At 26.1% G+C, this 12,710-nt stretch overlaps 2 protein-coding genes across 5 annotated transcripts in view; one reads left to right on the top strand and one right to left on the bottom strand.

Moving 5' to 3' along the window:
- The window catches only part of LOC122511967 (chondroadherin-like protein), a 49,767-nt gene that overhangs the window by 36,277 nt on the left and 780 nt on the right, over positions 1 to 12,710 (bottom strand). The window contains exon 2 of one of the 4 annotated variants that reach the window (XM_043627554.1): positions 1,194 to 1,492. The exons of the other annotated variants lie outside the window; for them this stretch is intronic. The gene's annotated coding sequence lies outside the window, so the exon portion shown is untranslated. The remainder of the gene's footprint in view (positions 1 to 1,193; positions 1,493 to 12,710) is intronic. 4 annotated transcript variants of the gene reach the window in all.
- The window catches only part of LOC122511966, a 28,349-nt gene continuing 18,960 nt past the window's right edge, over positions 3,322 to 12,710 (top strand). The window contains exon 1 of the mRNA XM_043627552.1: positions 3,322 to 3,778. The gene's annotated coding sequence lies outside the window, so the exon portion shown is untranslated. The remainder of the gene's footprint in view (positions 3,779 to 12,710) is intronic.

The raw sequence follows: 12,710 nt of genomic DNA, 5'->3' as shown, positions 1-12,710 counted from the left end.
CTTCTATTAAGGTATGATAATACTAATAAATAACTTCATTTATTTTTATTTTAAATAAAGCTTTATATCACACGGAAAAAATTATGTAGAATAACTAGTTACTAGAGCTGTGCAAAATAATTCGAACCGAACTGTTCGAATTTTTTCGCCTAGTTCGAATGTCGAATATTCGACATTCGAGTTATTACAAAATTCGAACCGCACCGAGTTTTGTTCGGTTTTGGAACGCTCAAATGTCGAATTTTCGACATTTCGGCGCCCCAAAACCGTACAAAACTCAATTCGAATCGAATTTTGCACAGCTCTACTAGTTACTTGTCAAGCAATTATTAAATTCTTTTTTAAATGTAATTATTTTTAACAATCTGTATAGTTTACTGGCTTTTGATTTTATACACACTTAAGTATGAGCTAAGTGCATTTACATGCTTTTTTACAAATTACCGAGACTGTGTAAATATCACAAATGATGTTTCTAACTATAAACATTATTTTTATATACAAAATTAATGCTTATTATAAAAATGCTTATACCAATTTTTTCATCAGAATGTTCACTTTCAATTTTTCTATTAAACTTCAGTTTTATATGACTCTACAAGTTTTATTTACAAATCACCGTAAAATCATAAAAATCGGAGATTTCTTGGTTATCTCAATCGGACAGGAATTGGTCGTATTCGAAGGTGTTTACCAAGTTAATTATGTTGGACATTATGTAGCATACGTATGTGTTTGTAGTCAATGGATAGAGTAAGACGATTTAAGAAAAGATTCAACATTAATTTTATGGATAAGCTAACAACAGTTAATCCTCAAATTTTTTGTTTTTTCTCCCGGAATTAAAAATTTTTCGTAAAAGGAAATTATACCACAAATTATGGAATTTTATTATAAATTGTATGAGGGAGAGAGGGTTGCATATTTCGGCAAAAAACAGTATATGTCTTAAGAAATCATAGTTATTATACAACAAAGTTAAAAAAATTTAATCCTAAGATGTGTTATACTTGTTTAATAAATTAATGTTCAGTCCAACAATAATAAATATTTCAGAAAACATACGAGATCAAAAATTTGTTTAATACTGTTTTGTAATAGCAACAAATAAATTTAATTTTTAAACTGTACTCCTATTATCATCCATACAAAACACTAGAAATAGAACATATATTACGTATTTTACACATTACCTTCACAGCTTTTAATATCCTCTAGGTAATTAAAAACTAGAATTTAAAAACTCTTCATTTATTTCTTTTCTCTCTTCACCTTCTTTTGGACTGCCGTGTATTAATTGCTTCAATAACACCACTCATATTAAATAGAGCATCATTGCTCTGAGATGTACGAAATATCATTTGAGCCATGTTTTTTAAACAAGGTTTTTTGTAATTTTTACTTTTGCGTTTTTCATAATTGAACGTATAAAGTGACAAATAAGTTCTTCTTGAATTCATATTTTTCTACGATCCTAATTCCGCAAACATTTCTGCAATAAAATTTTTATGAGATATGGAATATATGTAATCAAAAACAGGTAAAAATGGATAATTAATTATTTATATTTAAATATATGAGGCAGTCTATCTCAAGTGGATTACCACTTCTCTCCGTATCAAATTTAATCAAAAACCATATCATAACTCAAAATAACCTTTTAACTGACAAGAATTTTTCTGATAAGGAATATATCGATGGCTCCGGACGACACTATCTCAACTCAGGCGCGTATTAACTCTGAGACGTTCGTAAAAACTGTCTCAACTCTTTTTCGAACTTTAATATTTTTTAGAACATTGAATATCACTCGTTTTAACATGATAATATTTTAATATTGAAATTCAAAAACGATTTTTACATCACTCCGCAATGTTTAATAAGCGCGTTCTCAAAATGCTCATTTCACAGTTTGTACATTATACAGCGGCTCTCTAGAGTTGAGACAGAATACAACGCACTGTTAGAGTTGAGACAGTTTTCACGAACGTCTCAGAGTTAATACAGATTTGCAACACGCAATAGAGTTGAGGTAGTATCATTGGGAGCCATCGATATAATACATAGCTTCGGGTCGCTGATTACGAATCCAATGTCTGCTTTTAAAAATTCAAAATGGTGGATCCAATATGTCAAATCACAAATTTAAAAACTTATTTAATTTAGCGGTAAATACTATCCTAAGAGTTTTTATAATTTCTTAATAAGAATGTGTAATTAATAATTAAAAATGATGGACCCAAAATTTCAGAATTTTTTTAAAATTAGGGTTCACAGTGGGACAGATGGCTCTATTTCGTAACCAACAGTCTAAATGTACTAAAAATTGTTTAGAACTTGTTACTCGGAGGTTTGCGGGGTGGATGATTACAAATCAGACGTCAGATTTTCAAAATTCAAAATTGCAGATCCAATGTAGCGGACAATTTTTCAAAAATTCAACAGATCCTTTTCAAAATAAGCAAAAATGGTCAAATTTAATTAAAAGTACATATAATTTAAGAGATATTTCACGCTTAGTTTGTTCTATATCGCGCAGAAGCTAGAAGAACTAACAAATAATAATAAGAGCATTTCAAAAAAAAATAAACATTTTCCGACGTTCAATTGTGCTTTATTTTTTAAAATAATAATAACGGCTTCAAGATGAATAGTTGATATTATATTAATCAAGTTAACTTAAATTTTAAAAAATAATAAATTCAGCAGTGTATTATTCATTTTGTTTAGACGAAAGCACTGATATTTGCAACATTTGTCAGCTAGAAACTTTTGTTAGAGCAGTACAAAGTGATTTTGCTGTTAACAAAGAAACTCTTGATTTAGTAGCTATGCATAACACAACAGAAGGCATTGATATTTTCAAATGTTTTCATGCTGCAACAAAATTAAATGTTGACTTTGTAAAATACCGCGGAGAATGAAAAGCAATTTAGGTTATGAAAATATGATAGCTGAAATAGTTTTTCTAATAGATTTATCAAGCATTTAGATAATTTAAATTTGCGTCTTCAAGGAGAAGACAGAACCGTAAGCGACTTAATTTATTTTGTAACTGGTTTTCAAGAGCAATTAAATTTATTCAAAATAGAAATGTTAAAAGGAAATTTTTTAACACAATTTACGTAATCATGACACCAAATCACCTAAATGATAAGTGATATTTTACGAAGTGTCTCAATCATCTCTTTTTTACTGAGTCATCAACGCATTATCCTACTGTATAACTATGCAGTTAAAAAAATATTAAAACAGCCCAGATAACAATCGTGCCTCGCACGTTAGTGGACCGATAGTCTGCGGACCACGGTCAGGCTAATGTGATGGCAGTGCAGCAGACAATTGGTCCGAAGACCATTCGTGCCTAGCACATTGGTGGACCGATGGTTTCCGGACCACGGCCAGGCTTATGTGCTGACTATGTGCCAGGCAATTGGTCCGATAGACTATTGTGCCAGCATTGTGCAAACATAATCTGTCTGACTTATTTACAAAGTAAAGAAGTTTTAAACCGGTGTTCAAGTTATTTCTTTTCTACAAATTGTTTTTATCAACAATTTAGTCATTTTGACCAATTTATATTATACTTCGCACTATTTCTATATATGTAACATATTATAATTACAAAATTACAAATATTCTTAAAGGAATGGTCTGTGAAAATTCGTGCCCTAGATGCATTCTATTAGAATTTTAAAACTTACCTGGCGCAACACAACTTGTAAGTGAACTTGAACAACCCAGAAATTTATTTCAAATTATGGACAGGTACCGATAGGTGAGCAATTATAATATTAATTTAAATTTTCGTAATATCTTTTTATATTGATTTTAATACATAATCGATTAATGATTTTCAAATATGTACATTTTTTTAAAAAGAAAATAAGGATCACGATTTAACCATTGATATAAATTGTTCTGTTTATTTTTTCTATGTTTTGCTTTATTAAATTTTACAATACAATGATTTTGCAAGTGTTTCTCTAACTTTTTCTAAAAATATTTTAACTTTTTAATTAAGATTCTTTTGGAAAGCAAGATTTTTACTGCTATAAACAATTTAAAAATATCTTAAGAATTCCATAAACAAACTTAAAAAATAAAAAGTAAAAACTATAAAAGATATAATATTCAAATAAGTGTTCCTCAGTTTTTGTTTCGCTGGTCAAATCATCTTGGCTTTATAAAATAAACAATAAAAACCAGATTAAAAAAATTGAAGTAAGGGGCACAATTAAATTGTAAATAAAGAACAATTTAATATTAAACGTCTTACATGTTTTACCGTACAATATTTGTGTTTGTGCAACAAATTCATGTAGTAACGAATCAGCTAAATCTATTTCAGAAGTGGATTTTTGATCCTTAATGAAAATATAAAAGCCATCGACAAATAAAATCCAGTGCTTAAAAAGATTATCGGACAATATAGTTTAAAGAATCAGAGTACTATAGAATAAGACCCAATTATTGAAGGCGATAGTAGCAATTCGATAGTAGCAACTTTACTTTTTGGAATCAATCAAGTTTTTGATTTATTTCCAAACCATATTGGAGCAAAAAGTTTTGCTAATCCTATAATGAAATGCATATATTATCAAATATACATCCTTTTATAAAATTAAATGAATTTAAATTGATTAATTGTAAAGAGTTTTTTTACCCCCAAAATTGGTTTGACAGATTTAACTGCTAATTCAATATACTTCATAGTGTCCTAGTTATCTCTTTCTTTTGGTACCTTTTTGCTAAATATATTTTTAATACATCCTGATTTGTTTTATTTGTATTATTATTTTTATCCACTTCCCAGGATGAAGGCACTGAGGACATTTAACATCCGTTAAATAAAATAAAACCCATCATTGGAGCACGTACAATTGTAGCATTTACTTTCAAAGTAAGCTTTACCCAGAATCATGCAAAAGACTATGTATTTTTCACCATTAAAATTCCACAAATATGGCAAAAAATTGTTTGACTTTTTTGCAAAAACAAAAAGGTAACAGACTATATACAGTGCCGCTCTAAAAGATTTGCCCACCCTACGACAAATGAAGACATTACAAAAAGTTTTTATTTTTATTTCTAGGAAAGATAAAAAGTTACTAGAAATTAAAATAAAAAACTTTTTATAATGTCTTTATTTGCCGCAGGGTGGGAAAATCCTTTTAAGTGGCAGTGTTTATGTATAACGATATGGTCCTTATTTCAAAAAGTTTTCAATTTTTATTTTTCCCGGACAAAATATTGTTTTAAATGACAAAATAATAAAGTATAATTTATTATTCACAAAATTCACAATTACTTATGTAGAAGAGACTAAGAGTAAATGTTAAATTCTATTTCTAACCTACTATAACTACTTTCTGATAGGTTTTAAGTATAGTAGATAAGTTAAAGTAGGCGTAAAACAGGTAATTTAGTTAATAAATCATCTGTATTTATTTAACAATAGCTTTAGAACAGTTATAGAGTTAATAAATTAAAATTTCAAAATAAAAAAACTGTGGGTTCATTTCACGTGAGCAGTTTAGCTTTTTGACCGCGTACTTGTCTAATGTCAAATAATTAATTTTTCAACATATAAACCCGAAATACACGAAAAATGTAAAAAAACATGGAAAAAATACACCTACCATTAAGCCCCAGTGTCCCCTAAATTATTTTGAAAAAATTGTGTCCTCAAGAAATCTAATATATTGAACTTTCATTTAGTATATTACAATTTAATATATGGAAACCATCTTGGGGGTCATTCCTTTATTAATATTTTAAAAATAGAAAAACAGAAATATCTGTAGCCAAATTAAGGATAAACTGCAACATTTGATGCAAGTTTGTAGGAAAATTATAAATAAATCTACATAAATTATTCAAAATAATTTACATAAATAATTCAAAAATCTTTTATTCATTACTTATCTCTCTTTGCAGAAACAATTTAAATGTTGCATAATCACGGAAAAAGGCATTCGTCTAATCTAATTGAAATTAATTAAAAATAACAATTTATAAATTGTTTAAACAATATTTTTTATTTATTTATTTATACGCTCGTCTTTTTGACTTAATACTAGCGTTTACAAGTGCCCCCGAGGAAATTTTCTTACATACTACATTTTCTTACATACTTATTCTAAATTTTTGCGCCAGAGAACGACTTGAAAATTAGGAGTACTCGTATTTGCCTAGACCACCCGTCTAAGGGAGTATTTACATCTTCGGTAAAAATTTCCAGAACGGAAAATTTACATTGGAGTAAGAGAGACAGACATACAGTCTGTCTCTCTTATCCCAATGAAAAATTTTCCGTTCTGGAAATTTTCACCAAAGGTGTAAATGCTCCCTAATGGGTTTTCTCGCCAGTGGAGAGGGAAACTGTAGAAAACCTCTCCTGAGTACAACCGGTTTATCGACAGTCGAGTTCTAATGGTGTGTACCGGACAATAATTGACGGTGCACATCATTATACCTCGACGTCAAACCTCCCGCTCAGATTATCTCACGTGTCGGAAAAATACCAAGCCAAATGGGCGTACGTAATAAAAACAATAATAAAGTATTTAAAAATAAAATTCATTTTTTGAAATTTTCTTTCATTTTGAGGACTATAAACGATAAAGAAATAAACGATAAGAGTTATGTAAAAAATGAATTGTACGTTATATTTTACCATTTCTGAAGAAAAGTAGAATATTTCGAATACGAAAAGCGTCTTTTTTTTGGGAAAAATGCTTTTCGTTACATGGACAAGTAAAATATATATGAAAATTCAAGGGCTCTCCGGCACCAGTGAATATTTATTAAAATCAAAATGAAACACGATTTTGGCCGGGAATATTCAAAATTTTTTAAATTTTTAAATAAGGACCATCATACTATATACTTCCAAAAATAATTCTTATGTAATATGTTATGGAACAACTCTGGTAAAACTGACAATATTAATTGCAAAATTTGTGAGTTGTTCTGCATTACATATTAATCTATAGCTCATACGCACTTTGATGTCCAAAAATTTATAAACTTGGGTGATGAAAATTTTATGAAATAAGGAACATTTTAAGGTAGTTTTGAATAAATTTAAATGGGTGAAAGAGGAAAAAAATTTGTTTCGCTTTTTCTAACAAAATTACATTTTTTAAATAACAAATTATATATCTCTTGAAAGGTAGGGAAATTCTCTATAAAAAACTTTCGTAAGCTGTTCAAATCTATTAATCTGGGTAAAAGTTATTGACATTTGAAAAATATACTGCAAAAAAATTGATCCCCTGATAACAAGGTAATCCCTGCATTACACAGACCTGAAATCTAGTCTATATACTTGTTTTTATATATATACTATCACATATCTCATTGACATAAGAATTCATTTTAAGGGTGTCTTTTTTCTCACAGAATGCCTTATGTGCTGTTAACGATTTATAAAATAAGAAAGTTTAGGGTATTTTTTCTAAAAGACAACTTTTTCAAGAAAGATTTACTATGTATTAAACAGTAAAACTGTATATGAGTAAATTTCAAATTTACATACTTCATACATAATACTTTTCTTTTTTCTCATTAAATAGAGGTTTTGTGTTGAGAGTTTACAATACAAAATAAAAACGTGGGTTACTTGGAACGTAAAAATGGTGATTTAAAATCGAAACTCTAAAATTTTGTGAATTAGTGATAAATATGAAATGTTGCATACAAGAATAAATTTACCATTGGAATGTAAATGAATATCAATAATAATTATCAAAAAAATCATTAAATATTTTAGTTTGTAGTTGTTTTCAGTGTAGAAATCAAAGAAGGCCCTAACTTGACAGTGTCATTAATAAATACTAGATGGACCTAACTAGGCCTTAACAAGAATAGCCAATTTTGAACTTAGAATATTTTTCAATTTCATTATTATTTATTTTTTTCAATTATTTCATTTATTGCATATTTTTTTTAAATTTTTACATTATTTTATAAATTACATTTTGGAAAAAGTTTACTTCTCTTTAAATTAGAAAAAATTATAAAATTCCCTATCAGAGTAAAAATTCCTATTTTCAAGTACCTATTAATATCTGGCTATATCTTGTACTTTCAAAAAGTAATGTAATGAAAATAAAATTACAGATATAGATATTTCTTTATGTTTGTGAGTTGAAGTGAAACATCAATTCTCAAGGGCAGACTTCGACTACATTTTTAACTATAACAAGAAAATGATTTAAATCTTCCATAAAATTATTTTTAAAGTAAATTATTTAAGTGCTAATCATTGGTCAGAAAATAAAGTCGATCTGAAAATATTCTGACCCTTTTAGATTTTTATTTTTCTTAAAAATTGATAGATATTAAAATTCATCCGTAATTTTGTAGAAAATATATTTTTGTATTCACAAAAAATTGTTAAATCAAAAAATTGATTTTTACAATTTTTGAAGCATTTAAAAAAACATTGTTTTTAGGTTGAAAATGCTAAAAAAATACCATTGTGCACAAAAATGGCAATTATTCTTTACGAATTTCAGTTGAATCGTTGGGTTTTAAAAGTTTTTAAAACGTTTAATATTTTATAATTTTTTAAATTAATTATTGTTTAATAATTAGAAGTTGAAAATAAAAAACAAATATAACTTTAATTTTCATTTGCCTTAAAATAAAATAGTTACTTAGTTACTAACGAGGCATCCTAATTAGGACCAGGCTAAAATTGCAAATTAGCCACTTGAAAAACTTTTGTCTCCGATATTCAAGTTATTTATGTTTTTCCATAGATATTATATATGAATTTACTTTTACCCCCTAAAATATTCTTCAAAATTTTTTTTATTTTGGAAATAAGGGAGGGTTAAACTTTTGACTAAAGAAATTTTCTTTTAGCTATTACACGGAAACGAATAAAGATAATTGAATAAACGCATGTTGTAAAATTAAAATTTACAATTGTTATTAACAATTTTTATAAACAATTACAATTTTAAACGTGTTCTCAATTCTTAAGAGATCCCTCTATGCCGATTTTTGAATTTTTAATTGTTTATATTTTTTTTGTTATTCTAAGTTAACGAAATTAGAATATTTTTGGAAAAAATCATGTTCACTTTTTACTTTTCCATAACAATAAGATAACTTTGGTCCTTTTCATAAAAATTTGTAAACTAAACATTTGATTGTTTTTTTATATTTCTGTTCTTTAAATCGTTATGACCACCAGACAAATAATAATGCATAATGTAGTTTATTTAAATTGTTATAAACAATATAAATTAACAAAAAGATAACTTTGCTCCTATTCATAAAAAAATTGTTTTCTTTTGCAGACAAATTTAAATTTATGTTTATTTAATTAATTTATGGCTATTTTGGTAAAAAATTATTTTTGAATTAATAATTATCATTGTTATTAACAATTATATGAACAATAATCAAGTTACTCTTTAAACAAATAAATGGCTTATTTCTGAAAAAATGTTTTTTTCCTTCTTTATAAATTACTCGCATAAAAATGAATTACTGAATGAAATAGAAAAGTTTTAAATAATTAATTTGTTTAATTTTTATAAATATTATAAGTTAACAAATATTTAATTTTGTTCTTTTTCCACAGACAAAAGTTTTTTTTATTTATTTACAGTGAAATCTATTGCTAAATATAGAGAAGGAAAAAGAAAATTTTCTTTCAGAAATAAGCCATTTATTTGTTTAAAAAGTAAATAGTTTGTTTATAACATGTAATTGTTTGTGCTGATAAATTTTTGAAGTTTTTGAAAGAAGGTGCATATGATGTAAACATTTTAAGATTAAATAGTGCCGAAAATGTTTACAAAAACATTTTTTTTTTATGCAGAAGAAACTTGATTATTGTTCGTATAATAATTGTTAATGATAATGATAATTATTAACTCAAAAATAATTTTTTACCAAAATAGACATAATTTACTTAAATAAACATAAATTTAAATTTATCTGCAAAAGAAAACAATTTTTTTATGAAGTGGACCAAATAAGTGGCTGTTTTAAACTATTTTGACCCTTTTTTTAAATTATGGATAAAAAACTATGCAAAATGTTTCTTATACAAAAATATATAAAAATTTTTTAAAAAAATTTTTCTTTTTAAACTTAAAATCTTTGAAACAACTTTTTGATTCTTTTCAGTTACGTGTAAAAAATGTTTCTCAAAGCTCATAGTCAACGCCAACTTCAAGGATTTAATTTTTTAATAAACTTGAATCTGAAAAGCCAGTTAACGATAACAAACAAGTTGTTCATTTCATGACCATTTAGCTTCCTCAATATATAAATAGAAATTCTTGACGTAATTCACGTGATTTACACTTTCATATTCCAATTGCTTCTTTTTTATGATAGAATAATCATTTCAAAATATTAATATTAAAAAAATTATGAAAAAATACAAAATTTGAATTTTTTGTGAAAAAGAAAAATATTTATTAATTTTATAAATTTTGATAAAATATATACTTTGTATACATCAATCGATTCGTTTTCTTGTCAGGAATGTAATTTTGAAAATAATTAATGAAAATATTAACAATTAAAAAAATTATTTCAAAAAATACAAAAAAAAAATTTTACTGAATTTAAAAAAAATTGTATAAAAAAAAATTTTGTTGATATTTTCGAAAATCCTTGTGTCAGATTTTAGGTATTAATGATTGCAATAAACCTGCAAAATTTCAGGACAATCCATAAAAATTTGTCTGAGATAATTTGTACACAATTTTTTGTGACATACACACATACATCTGGACACTTGCTCAGAATTGAATATCTGTTCTAGATGAAAATGAGCCCACACTGTTAAAAATTTTCTGAATATTCCGATAAAATTCAGGCACAAATGTAACAAAATTTTCCAAATGATGGTACTGAAAGCATTTATATGTTACATTTGCTTGAAATTTACTACACGTTTCTTATGATTTCTAAATGTTACTCAAAATTCAAAATTTTTAGTAAAAATCCTTAATGAGTAACGGAAACTAAAATCAATAACTAGTTAAGGAAATTTAATGAAATGTAACTGAAAATTTGGGAATAGTTTCAAAAAGTATAAAGAGTAACTGAAAATTACGAAACTGTAACAAAATTTTCAGTTACCACAGCTGAATTAAGATGCGCACAATTACTTTCGCGCCGCTTGGGCCTGTTGCAGGAAATACATAACTGAAAATGCCCTTCGAAAAAGTGGTTGTGCGCAGAAAATTTTTCATTGTATAAAGTTATTTAAATAAGTAAAAAAGTGTTATAAATTATTTTTAAAGTGTCATAAGTGATCATTCTTGGGATTAAAAAGTTGAAGCATATTTCCACAAATAAAAAGTTTGTACAAAATCTATTTTTATTCATGCTCCATTACACGTATTAGATATTTTTGAAGAAAAATCGTCCTGCAAAATGGAATGTCCATGCTAGGAACCCAGTACCGTAAATATGATGAGCATGATATTCAGAGCAATCAAAGTTATGATACTTTTGATACTTTATTAATAAATAAATGATTAATATTATTTAATTGAATAAATAGTTTTGTGTATAAAAAGTAAGAAATAAATATTTTTTATATTATTTACCAGTTGTTTTTTGATCAAATTTATTTATAAACCATAAATAAATAATTTTTAAACAATAACATTATTATTAAATACTTTTAAGTTTAAATAATTTTTTACTGAAAATCTAGTGGGATAGAAAAAATTGTGAGACAAACTTAGAAATAATGAAGTTATACATATTAAATTGTACTTTGTATTTTAATGTAAATTATGTTCGCTATCACTGATGAGTGTCATTAAAATTTATTGTTTCAGTTTTGTTCAGTTCTGATTATTAAGCAATATGTAACATTTGAGTTACATATTATTGTTTAATAATCAAAACTGGAAAAAGCGGTAGCAAAATTTTTAGGAAAAATAAAAAAATTCAAGCTATGACATGTTATGAAATATTATGAAACTAAAAAAAAATTTCGGAAAGGAGCAACAGCAAGTTTAAGCTGTAACGTGATACAAAAATTTAATTATTTTTAAAAATTCATGCTGTAATGCTTTTAATATTCAATTATTATCAAAAATTTTAACTTAAATTTATTTTGAAATAAATTTTTATAAAAAAATTCTACGAGAACTCAATATTATTTAAATACAAAAATAAATATAATTTATTGAATTTTCATAAAATTTAATTCTTATAAGGAACTTTATCAAAATTTATTCAAATTGAATTCTTTTGAAGAATTTTAATAAAATTTCCAAGAAATAATTGCAGTAACATGACACTTCAGCTAAGCAGTAAAAAATGTGCCATTTGACATTTTCTTTTTCTAACTAATAAACAAGTTCATTTAATTAGAACAAAACGACATGCTTTTCACTGTTGCTCTGAATTGGCATCTATTTCACTGCTTAACTTAAGTGACAGGTTGCTGCTCCCAAGCGACGATATGCTAATTCTATTTTTAAATTAATCCTCCTTTATTATTTTTAACGGAATACATTTTATCACTATTTAGTTTACTAATTTAAATTGAATTAATAAAACAATATATGAAGTTAGTATTAAATATATCTTTCTTTAAAAATTTGCATGTAGGCAATTCTATTACATGTACTTTAAAAGTGTACAACTTAGACAAAAAATATTTCTAATTAAATTTTAGAAATTCATTTCGTTTATATAACTATAAACGA

This window comes from Leptopilina heterotoma, unplaced genomic scaffold (assembly GCF_015476425.1).
Source record: "Leptopilina heterotoma isolate Lh14 unplaced genomic scaffold, ASM1547642v1 Lhet_92, whole genome shotgun sequence".
NCBI lineage: Eukaryota > Metazoa > Arthropoda > Insecta > Hymenoptera > Figitidae > Leptopilina > Leptopilina heterotoma.
This window is presented reverse-complemented; position numbering and strand designations above follow the sequence as displayed.